We start from the raw sequence: 16,935 nt of genomic DNA, 5'->3' as shown, positions 1-16,935 counted from the left end.
TGGTACATTGTGTGAGCGTCTGAACTTTGGCAATTTTAACAGTCACATGGTTGCTGTTGTCATCTTTGGCATTAATACCGGTGTCTCTGGGTTAGTAGGAGCAGCAGGAAGACATGTAGTTCAGGTTCCACGGCGGCTACGGAAGAGTATGACTTCCTCAACGTGAGTGTCTCTTTATATGCAATTGGTTTCCCTCTGGGTTTCCGTGGTGGTGCGACCACAGTGGAAACCTTGGCTTTGAGCAACCTCATAATCTTTCGGGCAGAAACATGGTCTCCGCTGGCCTGCAGGTGGCTACCTTCACCAGTTGCGGCCAGAAAGCAGTGGCACTGCCACAGTGCTTTGACTGTATTCTGTTGTGAATTCCGCCATGGTCATAATATGCGGTCTTCTGTGCCAGCCTGTTGGTGGTGCAGCAGCCATCATGGCAGTCCTGGTACCACCAAACTCATATTGAGGCTCAATGTGTCCTCCTGTAGAATGTGTTGAGGGCCCCTGAAATTCTTGCATTTTATAGATATTAATAGGCTGTAGGATGAATCAGCGTCCCATGAAGTAGATGGCCCCCTCCTCTGGGCCTGCAGGGGCTTGCACTATACTCTTGGTGCCAGACCAAAAAGAAGAGATGAAAAAGGCCATAATTCCCCAAGCTGTCACAAAAAAAATCGATGCCATGGACACTAGAAGGCTGCAATCAGTTCTGAAAGACGGTTGTCTTCCTGTCCTTCCAGAATGGACCTATAGAACATTCATAATATGGCAATCTGCAATCAAGTTATTACATACATACTCATGTAGACACCTCCAACATTCCTAAACTGATCCCAATTTACAGAGGACATAAAGTCAGTGCACAAAGAGATCCTTCATATGCTAAAGAGAATTAAAGCATTAAGGCTTTATAAACTCTCTTTCTACAATATCAGCTTCTATCTTTAGATTTTTAACGCTGCCTCACTTGATCATATGTTCTTAAATTTGGGCTCTCAAAAAAATCACCTAGTTTTATAAACCCTTTGGCCTCCCATTAGCTAATTCTTGAATTAGATACAATCCATCCCACAGTCGAGTATTTGCATGGCAGACTTGCACTTCCCAGATCTGTACATCTGCAAATGTTGCCTACGCGTTCGGTTTGAGGCTATACAACGGTTGTTGTTTTGATGTTCAAAAGGAACCAGAAAAGGCACTTTTATACGAGGCCCGGTTGTATTTATTTATTTATTTCATACCTGTGGAGAGGCCGTGAAGTGTTTTGATTGGCACTGGTTTCCCGTGCGCCCTTCGAGAGCATGGTTAAAAGGGTGGTGTATTTCGGCTTGTTTGGGGCAGGCTGTTGGGCAGTGAGGAAACCAGCATAGTTAAGAACACCCCTAAGGGCTCAGTGACTCTCCGGGGAGTTTGATTTATAGTGTATATTCGACATTTTAGTCGCAGTTGGCGTTGTCTCTGCTCTGTCGTAGGCTCCTCAGCAGTTTGACGACGCGGTTTCCGGTTTTGAGGTTCCGGTTCCGGAGCAGCAGCGGCAGCAGCAGCCCTGCCGTAGCTCACCACTCTCCGCTCACCGCCAACAGTAGCATCAATACCGCGGTCAATACCACGGTCACCTGCCCGCCACTCGTGACCGGCAGGACCGGCGGGACCCTTCCCAGCAATTCGGGCAGCAGGTTTCTACAGGTTTTGCAGGTTTTTTGCACGCAGTAGCCCGGCGAGCACGCAACAACCGCGCCCCCCCCCCTCTGCGGACCCCTGCGGAAGCGGCCCGATCGCGGGTGCGGCTTGCGGGGGGGGGGCATTGAGGTATTAGGGGCTTTGGGGCAATTTTTGGCAATTTTTGGTGCCACAAATCACGGAGGCGAGGAGGCAGAGGAAAGGAAGGAGAAACACTCCTCGGGGACGTCAGGTCTGGCCTTAGAGCATCACCTATCAGCCTTCTAGGTGGCCATGAAGAAACCCCCAGCACCAGCAAGCAGCACCAGTACCAGCACCACCACCACCACCAGCACCAGCAAGTGAGCAGGTGAGCAAGTGAGCGGCAGAGGACTAAGGGGCAAGGGGCCAACGGGGGGCAGAAAGGATAACAAGGCAAGGGAAGGGAAGGGAGGTAGTCCAGGTCCTGGTGCTGCCCGGTCCCGCTGCCAGCCTGAGGAGCACCCCCCGCCCCTGCTCCACCCTTCGCCCTTGCATCCTGCCCAGGGCTTCCACAGGCAGGAGCAGGAAAGGACCGACAAGGACTGGTAATTTCCGGGCTCTGCGCAGGCCCTCAAAAGCTCCAAGTACCCCAGGGGTACTTCCACTGCACCCTAAGACTATATGTTTCTTCTTGGAAAAACAAAAACAGTAAAAGGCACAAAAAGGCACAATAAGGCCTATCTCCCCCGCTTCGACAGCCCGCCCAAATCACCCGCTCTAAGGCAGCAAAAATCCACCGACCATGAGATCAGGCAATACACGAGGCAGTACTATCAACCGTCCGGCAAAATAAGGAAAAAGAAAAAGGAAAGGAGACCTGACTCTGGACGAAGCAACCCCAAAAAGGAGAACAAGCAGCGAACAGGATCTCCCCCTCCCACGCAGGAGGCATAATCTAACAATTGGCATAGGCAGGGGAGGTGACCATAATGCCAGTATGGAAGAAATGATCTGGGAAGAGCCCGGTATTTGGAAATCAGTGACCTTGCCGGAGGGGGCTCCAGAGCCCACAGTCTCCCCCAAGCATAGCAAGATAACTGATTACTTCACTACAGCTGGAGCCTACGCCGCCAGAAAAAGGATCGACTCCCTGGCTCAAACCCAAACAAGTTTTGGGGAAATAACCTCATCCAGCCAAGACCGGCAACAGCAAGGAAGCAATGAAAAGAAACTCAGAATAAATCCACCTCCGCCTATCGCTAACAGTAGTGATTAGAGAAAATTACCCCATGAAAATAGCCGCATCAAGTACTGAACAGGAAGACACAATACCACCCACTCCTACACCATGACCCCACTACAATCTTAGGCGAAACTCAATCATATGCAATAAATCACTAGATGCCTCTAAGTACCAATGGACTTCTAGTCCAGCCAAGCTACCCAACTGGTAGCAATCGCAGAACATTTAGAACAAGAATCTCAGGAAGGTGACCCATTCTGCCAAAGCCTGAAACTCCACTTATTTCCAGCGTACGAAGGTGAAAAAGAAGAACAGGACCTCTGGGGTAAGGAACAGGTCCTCACAAGCAGATCAGCAAAGACAGAAACAGGGACAGCCGTACAGAAAGTCCCACACAAAATAACAACAAATAAAGTATTATTAAGTGGTAACCAAGAGCCCGACTTAAAGACACCAGCCCAAGTGGCAGTCAGGTCAGAAGAAATGTGGGGCGCAATCCTAAATTCAATGCAAGCAACGGTCTTGGCGCTTCAATTTCACTCAAATAAAATGGACATTCAAGTCGACTTGCTAAATACCCTGGCAGTATTTGTCTCTGGGATTGACAATAAATTGGAAAAATTAAACGCACTTATAACAAGGGCGCAAGTCAATCACTCTAATGATTTTACAATTTGTTCCTGTAAGGAGGTAGTAGAAAAGATATCCCAACTACCGCAAATCCTAGAGGGAATACTCCAAGAAATCTGCTCCACCCGGAAGGTTGAAGATACTTGCACTAAAACACTCTCCACCAAGCTAAAATCTACTCCAAGGGGAGCAGCAGCCCGATTCCTCACCAGCACCTGTTTCATCACCCACAAGCAAGGAGAGAAAATCGTCTGACAGTCGCCAACTAGCAAGTGCTAGTATGGAACCCATGGAGAATCATCCTCCGCTACAGTCCATAAATAAGACCGGGAACCCTGAGCCTCGCACAACCCGGATTCTTTCAAAAAGAGAACAAAAGCGGGCAAGGAAGGGAAGGAAGTCCGCATAATTACATCATCCAATTGCCATAAAAAGCACTGATACCAGCCTAAAGGAATCACCTAAGGACCATGCAACGTCAAATGGAGGGTATAATAAAGACATTACTGCCCACATAATTACAATCTCCAATACAATAGTAGATGTGATAACAATCCCCGGCTCAGCAGACAATACCCAGTCAACAATGTCCCCCCAGAGGTCACCAGCAGCAATTGGCTCAACAACGAACTTAAGACCAAGCCCCACAAGGTGCCACCAGAGTATAAAACCAAAAGCCATCACACCTGCGCTGCACCCCCAACAAACATGGGCCACTGTGGGCAGCAAGGGACACAAGCCTGTTACTGGTCAGTGGGAAGCCGGTTGTAGGGAACAAAACCAGCATATAGAGCAACACCAGCCACTTATATCAGACATGAATGCCCAGGAGTTCACTCGCCAGTTATTGTGGATTCCTGAATACACCTCCAGGTCCCCCACAGATATTCTCAATCGCTCTTCTATTCTAAGAATCATAAAAGCCCTACCGGATCTTCAGTCTGTAGCCTCAGAGGATCTTGCAGCAATAAAATTCATCCAAGTAAGAGGCAACCAACACACGGAACCAACACTCACCATCTTCTCTTCACCAGATATCCCAAAGCGGATCATGAAAAGAAGGGACCTATTGAAAGCCTGGGGCATTGAGGTGACCATCTACAAAGAAGAGCGTTATCCAACTCTGCTGCTAGCCTCACAATCCCTGCGAAATCCCAAAGGTGCATGGTCAGTTTTGAAAGGAGTACATCAAGCCAGCAGGCCCATTGAAGAAAAGTCCAGTGAGAAATGCCCACCTAAGCACCCGCTGACAGTCCAAATATGGAGAGAAGAAGGGAGGGAAAGAGTGGTTTTGGGTCTACAACTGTATGCGGAAAGGGAATGGGCAGCGACAAATTTACCACCAAGACTGTTGGGCAAAAATTGAATAGGTAAGGATCAACCCGCACATGGCATATTATCCATTTGCTCTTGGAACGTCGGTGGCCTACGGGCAAAACTGGATGATCCTGCAGTAATCAATTTTTTCAGTACCTTTGACATTTTACTCCTACAGGAATCCTGGGCAATGCAATCAATGCCGATAATCGGATTCTTGGAATATCTTAGCCCAGCAACAAAAACCAATAGGCCCGGAAGGCCGAAGGGAGGCCTAGCCACCTACATTAGTATGAGCCTTTTGATAAAAATCTCTGAGCATAAGGAGGAAGACCAACCCTTTCAATTACTCCGGCTGGACAATTGGGGGAAAACTACACAGGAAGCAATGATTCTGGTTAACATATACATCAATCCAAAAAATAAAAAAATTGAAGCAAACAAATTGCTAACGCAACTGTTAAGGATGAAAAGCACAGTAAAATCGGCATTCTGGCTAATGTCGGGCGACTTCAATCTTGGCTTATTCCACAACCCCAGTGAGGACCACATTCAAACAGTGGCAAGAATGCCCAGCCAAACCCTCCCAAACAAATGCAGGAAAGATAAAATAGGGGAGAGTTTTATACGCACCTGTGAATCAGTAGGCCTCTTCGTGCTAAACGGACGGAAGTGCCCCGATATTCCACCAGCATGGACAAGATTCTCCGGGAAATCGGTCTCCTATCTAGATTACACCCTGGTGTCCCCTGCTCTATATAAGTTAGTAAACACCTTTACCATCATGGACCGCACGGAAAGTGATCATAAGCCACAGGTATTCGGGATCTGTGCATCACCACAAAATCCGGAGAAAGCGGTGGTTCTAACCGGGGCATTGGGCACCAAAAACCAAATGGTCCTCTGACACCATTGAAAGCCAGGCAGATGAGGCCCTACAGAAGCTAGAGTCAATGGCCACAAGTGGGGCAAAGCTGACAACAGTTTGGGAGTCTTTTGCCACCGACCTCGTAAAAAAAGATTCCTTAAAAAACATGAGAAAGGGAGCACCATTGAAACACCTCCAAAGTTCACTCTTACCGCTGTCAGTGTGCAAAAGGAAAGCAGCGGTAGGTGAACTGTTAAGGTCACTGCGTAAAAGTCCAGATAATGGATCAATATTGACCTCGTTGAGAGAGCAAAGGAAATGGTACAAAAGGGATCTATGGAACTTTAAAAAACGCCAACAGGAGGCCCTGTGGTCCAAACTACATTTCACGATCAAAACATCTGACTCCAAAAGATTTTGGAAAATCATCAACACAATAGACAATGGCGCAAAAGCAGGCAATAATGCAAATATAGCAGAGGAAGTATGGGTATCCCATTTAAAGTCCAATCTCGAAGAAGGCCCTCAAATTCAGGGGCATAAGATTGGCTGGGAATCCAACATCCCTGATCCTTTGAAATTTACGGCACCAGAACTGTTAAAAATCCTTGGAAAATCATGAACGGACTGCACCCCGGCCCTAATGGCTTACCCCAAGCATTATTCAAACAAGAAACGGAAAGATGGGCCAATTTCCTGGCTGCAATGTTCAACGATGTGCTCACAACAGGCAACGTCCCAGCATCTTGGAAAGGCTCAATAATCCACCCCATATATAAGGGTGGGAGCGCGTTCTCCCCAAGTAACTACAGACTAATCAGCCTTTTAGACGTTGACCTCAAGTACTTTTCCTGCTGTGTGCTAACTCACCTAGAAGCCTGGATCACAGATAACCACATTTTACCCCTTAACAAACCGGCTTCACTAAGCACCAAGGAACATTAACAAACCTTATGGGGCTAGGTCTTAACATAAACAGAGCAAAAGTAAAAGAGACTCCAACCTATTTATATTTTGTGGACTTTAAAGCTGCTTTTGACTGTGTCTCCCGCAGCAAATTGTGGGCTAAATTACTACTGTAGGGGCTGCCACATTCTATTTTAAATGCCATCAAAATGATATACTCTGATACTTCGGTGAAGGTGAAATTGGGGGAAGGCTCTTACCTATCCAGTGCAGTCAAAACAACAGTGGGTGTGAAGCAAGGCTGTGTATTGGCCCCAACACTGATCAACCTGTACATAGCAGATCTCCCCACTAAGTTAAATGATCATTCCTCCCACTCTCCCTCACTGGGCAGTAAACAAATATCCAATCTGCTATATGCAGACGACCTACTACTAATCAGCAATTCCAGAATAGGCATGCAGAAATTGTTAAAGGCATTAGAAGAATTCTCAGGATCTAATGATTTAGAAATCAATCATAAAAAGTCTAAAATGATTATCTTAAACCGCAGGCCAACCAGCCGAAGTAAATGGCATGTGAATGGGAAAACCCTAGAGGAAGTAACATCATATAGATACTTAGGATTTGATTTGTGGTGGACGACAGAGGTAATTACTCGCCACAAAAAGAAGCAACAAAAAAGAAAATGCAGGCCCTCACTTACGCCTTTTGTAAGCTAGCAAATTCAACCTGCGGTCAGGCTCTGAACACATTAACAGCTGTAATAAGAGCAAAACTACTTCCGACTATCACCTATGGGACCGAAATAATGAGGGGGATGGAAGTAGGGCTGCTGGATAAGCTTCTGACAAAGACATATAAGCGTGTTTTTTGGCTCCCTGGGCGGGCCTCGCCAGCCCAGGTCAGACTGGAATTCATGCTGGTCAAACAGTCATTAGCCCGACCCGCGGCATACATTAAATGCTGCTACAAACTGAGCTGTGCATTAAAAGGGTCCTTAGCCTATCTAGTCTGGCAGGAAATTATCCTAGAAAGAGGGAGCTGCAACTACATAAGGCATTTAGAAAAAAGTAAGAGTCTTTTGAACTTAGATGAGGTATGGGATCGGTCTCTACCCGTCCCCGCGTTCAATAAAGCCGTGAATAAAGCAAGCAAACTACAGAGCTGCTAGAAGATAGAGACTTACTGACCAAAAGGAAGCATAGTTGGTTGATCCTTAACTCCCACAAAACGTTTAAAGAATCACTACTTATGGCTGCTACTCACGGAAAATAAAGCATTCCTTTCTCAGACTTAGGCTGGGTGAAGTCCCAACATTAGATCTCTTGCCAAAATGGAAAAAGGAGCGGCAAGTAGGTCCCCAGGAGTGCTGTCTCTGTCATCTAGCAGAAGAAAACTTGGTGCATGTGGTCTGCATTTGTCCAGCGTTGGTGGTTGAAAGGAGACTCTTTCTGAAAAAAGAACTAAACAGTTTGAGAATTAGATCCTGCAGACAAGCACTCATTGCAGCTTTTAACCCTCGAAACACAACACTGAACATTAGGCTGGTTCAATTTTTGGAAATGTTCTCTCTCAAAATCACAGCCTCTCGAAATAACTAAGCCATAGGGAGGGTAGAAACGATAGCAAAATCCCTATAGCCCATTCGGAATATATAAAAGAAGGGAAGGCTTTGAGGTGGTTGATTCGGGTTGCTGAGCAGGTTGGTAATAAAGTCTGGTACTAACAATTAGACTTAAGTAGGGGCAAACATTATCAACAGAAGATCTCTCTCCAATTTGTCAAATTTTTTAAAAAAATGTCTCATTGGTCTATTTCTATTCTCTTCTACATTTCAATGTGGAAGAAAATGTTCATACATAATTTCATTTAAACACAGGACTTTTTAAGCTATATTTGCCTTATCTATACTAAGTTTGTTTGGTTGCCCTATCAATATTAATGTCATATAGCATTAGTAAGTTCTTTAAAAAAAAAAACAACAAAAAAAAACTAATTTTACGTGGAATGAAATTTTATATATTTTTTTCATAAAGATCTGTAATTGCCTTATTGCACTAATATTGCTCTGTTAAACTTTTATGTTGAAGGAAAAGTTTTATTGTTTTAATGAACTAATAAACTTCCCAGATCCTAAAAAAATTCTGAAGACGACGTTTCAACACTCTTATAAATTTATACCTAGTCCTTTTCAGTAATTGTGCTGTCTTTAGAAATGCTGGCAATTGAATCTTGCTCTCATGAACCATACACTTCAACAGAAAACAATGTTCCCCCTAGCCGACACAGCCACCCAAATCAGATTGTCTAAAAGGACTGCCTGATAATAAGTCCTCATATGTGGTTGTGCCAGCCCACCCTGGTCAACCTCTAATTCCAAAACTGCTTCCTTCACCCTAGGTTTTTAATTGTTCCATATACATTTCAGGAAGATACTATCAAGATCATTAAAATGCAGTGGGGGCATAAAGTGGGAGATTTATAAACAAAAAAACTAAAAGTGGAAATATTGACATTTTAACTAATGCAACCCTCCCAATCAAGGTAACACATAGCAAAGTCTACCTTTCTAAAAAGGATTTAATCTCATTAAAAGTTGAGGGTAGTTTAATTCCAAAAGATCAGAGAAATTATTAGCCACAAAAATTCCTAAATAACGTATTAAGGCCAAGACTTATACTCTGTTTGCACTTAATAAGCATATTTTTTTAACACTAGTTCAGTGCAAACTTAACTCCATATTTATATTTTGATGCTAGACTAGTCTAATGTCAAAATATTGGAGTTAAAGTCATTTTTTGGATGCATGAACCCACCTTGTGTCAGTGAGATGGAGGGTGGGTGTTCCTAGCCAACAAATAACGTTAAGGCCCTGTTTGTGCACGGGAGGGAGGCAGGCCTAAATAATAACACTAAGCCTGCTTAGGGCCATTATTTAATGCCTCAGTCATGGCAGGCATTAGAGGGCCTGTTGAGCCATTTCCATCATGGAAAGAGCCTACAGGTTCCGTCCCTAAGCCCCAGGAACACCCTCACCCACACCAGAGGGACACCAGAGGACGGGCGACTCCATCCCAGGTAAGTAGGATAAGTATAGTTAAGTATTAAAACATTTCTAAAGTGCCATTGGTGGCCCTGATTTGGGCCCCCATGCATGGCACCAGGTGCAGTGGCTATGCCCAGGGGACCCTTGTCCCCTGTGCGGCCATTGGGGTAGTGGGAATGACTCCTGTCTTTTTTAAGACAGGAATCATGTGGTATGGATGGTTTTGTGTCAAGAATCGATGCTAGGCTGGTTAGAGTCTTTTTTTTTTTACTCTAACCAGCCTAATGTTATTTTTTGGTGCAAAATCCCCTTCTCCCATACCGCCAGCCCCACCCAGCTAACATGATTTCCCATGACGTTAGCCCACCCTTTGCGCCGGATTGCGCCCTTCCATAAATTTGGCGCTCGGCTGTCGTCCTCAAATGGTGCAAACTGGCTTTATACTTTTTGATGCAAAACTGCGCAAACACAGTTTTGCATCAAAAAGTATAAATAGGGGCTTAAGTTCTGAGGTAGAACACATACGGTACTGGGGATATCCATTCTCAATCCATTAAATAATAAAAATTCAATTTTCGCCTCATTTATCTTGTATATACCTACGTTGGTAAAACCCTTATTCTCATCAATTATCCATTGTACCTTCCCACACTCCATCCTTAAATAAAGTATGATATTGTCAGCAAACAATTTTATCTTAAACATTCCATCTACTGTAGTGGGGGGAAGATCTTATCATTATATTGAATCTTAATTGCTAGTGGTTCAATAAAAAAGTAAAAGAATTGGGGAAAAGAAGGCACTCATGTCCAGCGACATGATTGTTCTTAACTCTCCCTGCCTCTTTACCATTAACAATAACCTTAGCTTCAGCCCCCTCATATAAATTATTTAGCATCCCAACAACATGAGCTGGAGTGCAAAACTTCTCCATATAAAAAATAAACCGACCAATTCACTACATAAAATGCTTTTTCTGCATGTAACATTAAAATTGTCGTTTCTGATCACTGATTGAGAAATAATCTATTGCCTGCATTAAGAAATTAGTATTTGAAACCATTGATGTTTGTGGCAAAAAGCCGATTATAACAGATTCCTTAAACATGTTAGGGATCTGAGTGCCTGCATTCATTTGATTGAATAGTCTAGTTTAAAAGGGAGCAGTTCCTTTAAAAATAACTTATATACTTCTACTGGTATCCTCTCTGACCCTGTAGCTTTCACATTGTTCATCTCCTTGAGAGTATAACTACCTTCAACACCTGAATCTTTTCATTCATTGCTGCAATTTGTACACTACAAACTTGGGGCAGCTCGATTGTCTCTAAATACTGCTCCAGCCTATCTCTGGGGACACTATCAACTATCTTGTATATAGATTTATAATGATGTAAGAACACCTTCATTATTGCTGCCTCTTCAACCACTCATCCATCAGTTTTTTATTTTTTTAACTTACTTATTGTTTGACTATTTTTCTTTACCCTCGTGGACCATGCCAAAATCTTCCCAATCTATTTGAGATTCCTCTTTTCGCTTTTGCTAGAAGGCCTTCTCCTCAAAAATGATCCTTTCACTCTTATTTAGCTTTATCAAGTACCTCCCCTTTCACCCGATGTTCTGCTGTGACCATTGATTTTCTTTAATAGGAATTAAGTCTTCCAATGCACCTCCCTACTTGTGCTTTGCAAATTTGAATTTTTGGTAGCCCAAATCTTCTTGCACTTTACTTTATATGCAACTACTTTCCTCATAAATGTGACTTTAAATGCTTCTCAGACCGTAAAATCAGAAGCCATTTTACAATTGATCTCAAAGAATTCCTTTATGAAGCCCAGCATCAGTTCCATCCAGCTGAGATCTAAGGACCATCTTGGTTGTGTATAAGGATCACTGAATGGTCAGAGAAGGAATTTGCATGAATTTCAATCTCGCCCCCCATTAATGAATGTGAAAGAAGAAAATAATCAAGGCTGGAAGTGGAATTAAATATGCTTGAATAGCATGTATATTGTGAGGCCCCTGGGCAATTCACCCACCAATGATCTACTAATCCTAAATCCTGTTTTATTATTTTCAACCCCCTAGCATTTTGGGGTTTTAACAGTTTTTTGTCTGCATTAGAAATGTCCTTCACAATATGTTTAATAAAGTTAAAATCCACCTCTATGACTAATACACCCTCTGCGTCTGTAGCTCTATCATATATTTGCTGCAATGACTATGGGTCATCCGTCACCGGCCCATAATAGTTAAAAAATGAACCATCTGGTCCTTCACGAGGGCTGTGACCCAGACCCATCCACCAGTTTTATCTCTCACCACCTCTTTAATTTGCCAATCCATAGAGCTTGTAAAAATTATTGCAATGTGTTAGACATGGGGGCTTTGGTTGGCAGTCTGGTTACCCCCTGTCCAAGGAAGGACCCTCACTCTAGTCGTGGTAAAGGAGAGTCACCCTCAGCTAACCCCCGCTCACCCTCTTGGTAGCTGGGCACGAGCAGGCAGGCTTAACTTCAGAGTGCTAGGTGTAAAGTGTTTGTACCAACACACACAGTAACTCAATTAAAACACTACAAAATGAGACAACACAGGTTTAGAAAAATAGGAATTATTTATCTAAACAAAACAAGACCAAAATGACAAAAATCCAACATACACAAGTCAAATTACTAATTAAAATGCGAAAAGAGTCTTCATGTTCTTTTAAACACAATCCTAACACTGTTAGAGTGAAAATTTACCTGGGTTGCGTCAAAATAACCCGCATGGGCGAGCATGTGTCGAAAAAGGTAAGCAGTGTGTCGATTTCTCACCCACAAAGGAGGTCGTGCATCATTTCTCCTTCTCCAGTCCAATCGGCGTGCGTCTTTTCTTTTCCCGCATGAGAGAGATGCGTCAATCCGGACAAAACTCCTCGGGTCCAGGCAGGCTTGCATTGTTTTTCCGCACACAGCGATGTTGCGTTTTTGCAGCCTCCGTCAGTTATGCCGAGCGTCGTTTCTCCAGCCGCATGTGTTGAATTCACAGCCGTGCTGCAAGTGCTGCTTCGATTTCAGCCACGGAGCCGGCGGCGCATCGTTCTTTTAGATGCTCTCAGAGGTTGTGTCAGAAATTTCCCAGCACAGCGATCTGTGCGTGGATTTCCAACCTTGGTCCACCAGCTTCACCTGTCAAGGCCCCTGGAACTGGACAGGGCACCACTTGGCTGTTCCAGAGTCTCAGCAGAGGCTTCAGTTGCTGGCAGAGTGAAGTCTTTGCTATCCCTGAGACTTGATACAACAGGAGGCAAGCTCAGTTTCAAACCCTTGTAGAGTTCTTCAAAAGCAGGAAGGCACACAAGGTCCAGTCTTTGTCCTCTTGCACAGGCAGAAGCAGCAACTGCAGGATAGCTCCACAAAGCACAGTCACAGGCAGGGCAGCTCTTCTTCCTCAGCTCTTCTCCAGGCAGAGGTTCCTCTTGGTTTCCAGAAGTGATCTAAAGTCTGTGGTTTTGGGTACCCTTCTTATACTCATTTTTCCCTTTGAAGTAGGCTTACTTCAAAGGAAAGTCTCTCTTGTTTGTGAAATCCTGCCTTGCCCAGGCCAGGCCCCAGACACACACCAGGGGGTTCGAGACTGCATTGTGTGAGGGCAGACACAGCCCTTTCAGGTGTGAGTGACCACTCCTCCCCTCCCTCCTAGCACAGATGGCTCATCAGAATATGCAGGCTGCACCCCAGCTCCCTTTATGTCACTGTCTAGAGGTGAAAACAGCCCAACTGTCAAACTGACCCAGACAGGGAATCCACAACTAGGCAGAGTCACAGAATGGTTTAAGCAAAAAAATGCTCACTTTCTAAAAGTGGCATTTCCAAACACACAGGTGGTCATTACAACCCTGGCGGTCGGTGTTAAAGCGGTGGTAAGACTGCCAACAGGCTGGCTGTAAAAAATGTGCAATTACGACCATGGCGGAAACCGCCAACAAAGACAGCCACTTTAACACTCCGACCGGCAGGGCAAACAAACAGCGCGGCGGTCACCACCAACAGACCGGCGGAAGACAATGTACCGCCCACACTATTATGACTGGCCAATCCGCCACCTTTTCCGGGGCGGATTAACTGTGGATAAAAACACAGCGGAAACAGGAAGCCCGAAGGAAAAACGCTCACCTCTACACACCCCACGAGGAATGAGGACGCCATGGACCCGGAACTCCAAATTCTACCTGCAATAGTCTTCCTGCTCCTCTACCAGGAGCACGAATGCCGGCGCCGAAGACCACCGTGAGTACTGCACCTATGACACAGGGGAGGCAAAAAACAGGGACACACACACGCAACACCCCCACCCTCACCCACTACAACACACACACTAATGCATATCAATACATCACAGTTACACCCCCCAAAACCCCCGGAAGAATGCAAAGACAATAGAATTTAGTGTAACCATTGTAATAAAGCAAGTAGGCAGAAATATATATATATATATATATATACACCATGTGCATAATATATACCAAGCATAGTAGTCCAGGTAGTACTCTAAGAAAGTCCGTGGAACACTGGGACCACACGGTATGGGCGAGGCCCACACAAGATCCCCGACCATGACGGAGAGAACGCTGCAGGGGCATCAGACAGCAACTAAACAGGCACCTCAGGTGGAGGGAAAGGGGGGGCACCTCAGCCGCTTGAGTGCACAATGCCAAATCCACGAGGGGGCCACATGCCCACTGTTCCATCCTGGGGAGTGCAAAGCCACAGTCTCTCAAGTCTCTACAGTGGGTGGGTTGCCCACTGCCATATCCTGGGGAGTGCAAAGCCACAGTCTCACAAGTGGATAACAGTCTCCACTGGTTCTAGAGGGGGCATGGTGCTCAGAGTGCTTCATCCTGCTAAGGAAAGCGGTAGTGGATGACAGACTCCACTGGTTCTGGAGGGGGCATGGTGCTTGAGTTGGCGGTGCCCTGTGCAGCGGTGCTTGAGTTTGCAGTGCCCTGTGCAGCGGTGCTTGAGACGGCGGTGCCCTGTTCAGCGGTGCTTGAGATGGCGGTGCCCTGTGCAGCGGTGCTTGAGTTGGCAGTGCCCTGTGCAGCAGTGCTTGAGATGGCGGTGCCCTGTGCAGCGGTGCTTGAGTTGGCGGTGCCCTGTTCAGCGGTTCTTGAGATGGCAGTGCCCTGTTCAGCGGTGCTTGAGATGGCGGTGCCCTGTTCAGCGGTGCTTGAGTTGGCGGTGCCCTGTGCAGCGGTGCTTGAGTTGGCGGTGCCCTGTTCAGCGGTGCTTGAGATGGCGGTGCCCTGTTCAGCGGTGCTTGAGTTGGCGGTGCCCTGTTCAGCGGTGCTTGAGTTGGCGGTGCCCTGTTCAGCCCATCGGGGCTTTTGGTGGCGGTCCTTCATGGCTCAGTGGGGCTTTTGCTGGTGGTCCTTCATGGCCCAGCGGGGCTTGTGCTGGTGGTCCTTCATGGCCCAGCGGGGCTTGTCCTGGCGGTCCTTCATGGCCCAGCGGGGCTTTTGGTGGTGGTCCTTCATGGCCCAGCGGGGCTTGTGCTGGCGGTCCTTCATGGCCCAGCGGGGATTTTGCTGGTGGTCCTTCATGGCCCAGCGGGGCTTTTGGTGGCAGTCCTTCATGGCCCAGCGGGGCTAGTGCTGGCGGTGGCCTCCTGTGCAGGTGGGCTGGTGCTGGTGGTGGCATCCTGGGCAGGTGGGCTAGAGCTGGGGTGGCCTCCTGGGCAGGTGGGCTGTGCTGGCAGTGGCCTCCTGGGCAGGTGGGCTGGTGCTGGCGGTGGCCTCCTGGGCAGGTGGGCTGGTGCTGGCTTCCTAGGCAGGTAGGCTAGTGCTGGCGGTCCTGTCCTGGGCAGCTGGGCTTGTGCCGGAGGTGGGCTCCGGGGCATCGGGGATGATGGCGGTCTTCTCTGCCGTGCTGCTCTTCTCAGACTTGCTGGGTTTCTTGTGGCCCTTCCCGACCTTGGAAGGTGTCACAGCTGACTCCACACTCCCACCGGGACCCCTGGGAGCGGCTTTGGTGGCTGGAGCCTTCCCCTTCTCCCGCCGGGCACTGCCCAACTTTTGATGCTTCACAGGTGGGGGACTGTCTGTGCTGTGGCTCCGTGCCACACTGGCTGCCCTGGTGGGCGGTACACTCCAGATTCCGGTGACTACAGGCACCACTGGTCCCGGAGATGTTGTGGCTGAGGTGCTAATTCGGGACCTAGGAGACGGATGGGGTGGGGGAGGTGTGGGAATGAGGTCAAGGGTGGACAGGAAAAGTTTTTGGGACACACTGGGATGGGTAGCTGGAGGGGGTTTGGGAGTGGAGGAAGAGGTGGTGGTTGTAGTAGGTGTACGTCTGGTGACTTTGGGTGAAGGTGCATGCGCTGGAGGCTGTCGTGAGGTGGATGGCTGTTGGGTGGGTGTGTGCCTGCATTTGTGTATCTTGGGAGGGGGCTTCACAGACACACTGGAAGAGGACACAGGGGACGTGTGAATGGTAGTTGGGGTGGTGACTGCACGTGAGCGGGGTGTGGTGGTGGGTGTGCTGGAGAGGGACGTAGTGGCTGTAGAGGTAGTGCATGCAGGTGTGAGTGTAGACAAGACTGGGAGGGAGGAGGGAGACGAGGAGGAGGGGGACACAGTGGAGGCAGTGGATGTTGGTGTGTCTGCATGTGTGTGATGCTTGCGTGAGTGCCTGTGGAATGTGTGGTGCTTATGTTTGCCAGAGCTTCCTTTGTGTGTTGATGTGTGTGCATGCTGGTCTGTAGGTGTGCTTGGGATAGGCTGAGGTACAGGGGATTGGGTCTGGGTGGAGGAAGTTGGAGGGGTGAGGCTAGAGACGGGGACAATGGCTGCCATCAGTGCTGAGGCCAGAGTCTGAAAAGCTCGCTGAAGGGCCGCCTGACCAGAATGAATGCCCTCCAGGAATGCATTTGTTTGTTGCAACTGCCTTTCTACACCCTGGATGGCATTCAAAATGGTAGACTGCCCAACAGTGAGGGACCTGAGGAGGTCAATGGCCTCCTCACTGAGGGCAGCAGGGGTGACTGGGGCAGGGCCTGAGGTGCCTGGGCCGAAGGTGATGCCCACCCTCCTGGGTGAGCGGGCACGGGGCAAAGGGAGGGCGGTGCTGGTAGGGGGGGTGGTGGTTGTACCTCTAGATGTGGGGGGCACAGTTGTTCCCACCACCACAAGGGAGCTCCCATCAGAGGACGAGTCCATGTCGCTGGTGTCAGCTCCTGTCCGCGCTGTGGAGCTCCCCTCGCCCTCCGTCCCACTGGTGAACTCTGAGTCCGTAGTCAGGGCCA

This window comes from Pleurodeles waltl, chromosome 3_1, assembly GCF_031143425.1.
Source record: "Pleurodeles waltl isolate 20211129_DDA chromosome 3_1, aPleWal1.hap1.20221129, whole genome shotgun sequence".
Taxonomy (NCBI): Eukaryota; Metazoa; Chordata; class Amphibia; order Caudata; family Salamandridae; genus Pleurodeles; species Pleurodeles waltl.
The sequence above is the reverse complement of the archived record's forward strand: the minus strand, read 5'-3'. Positions refer to the sequence as shown.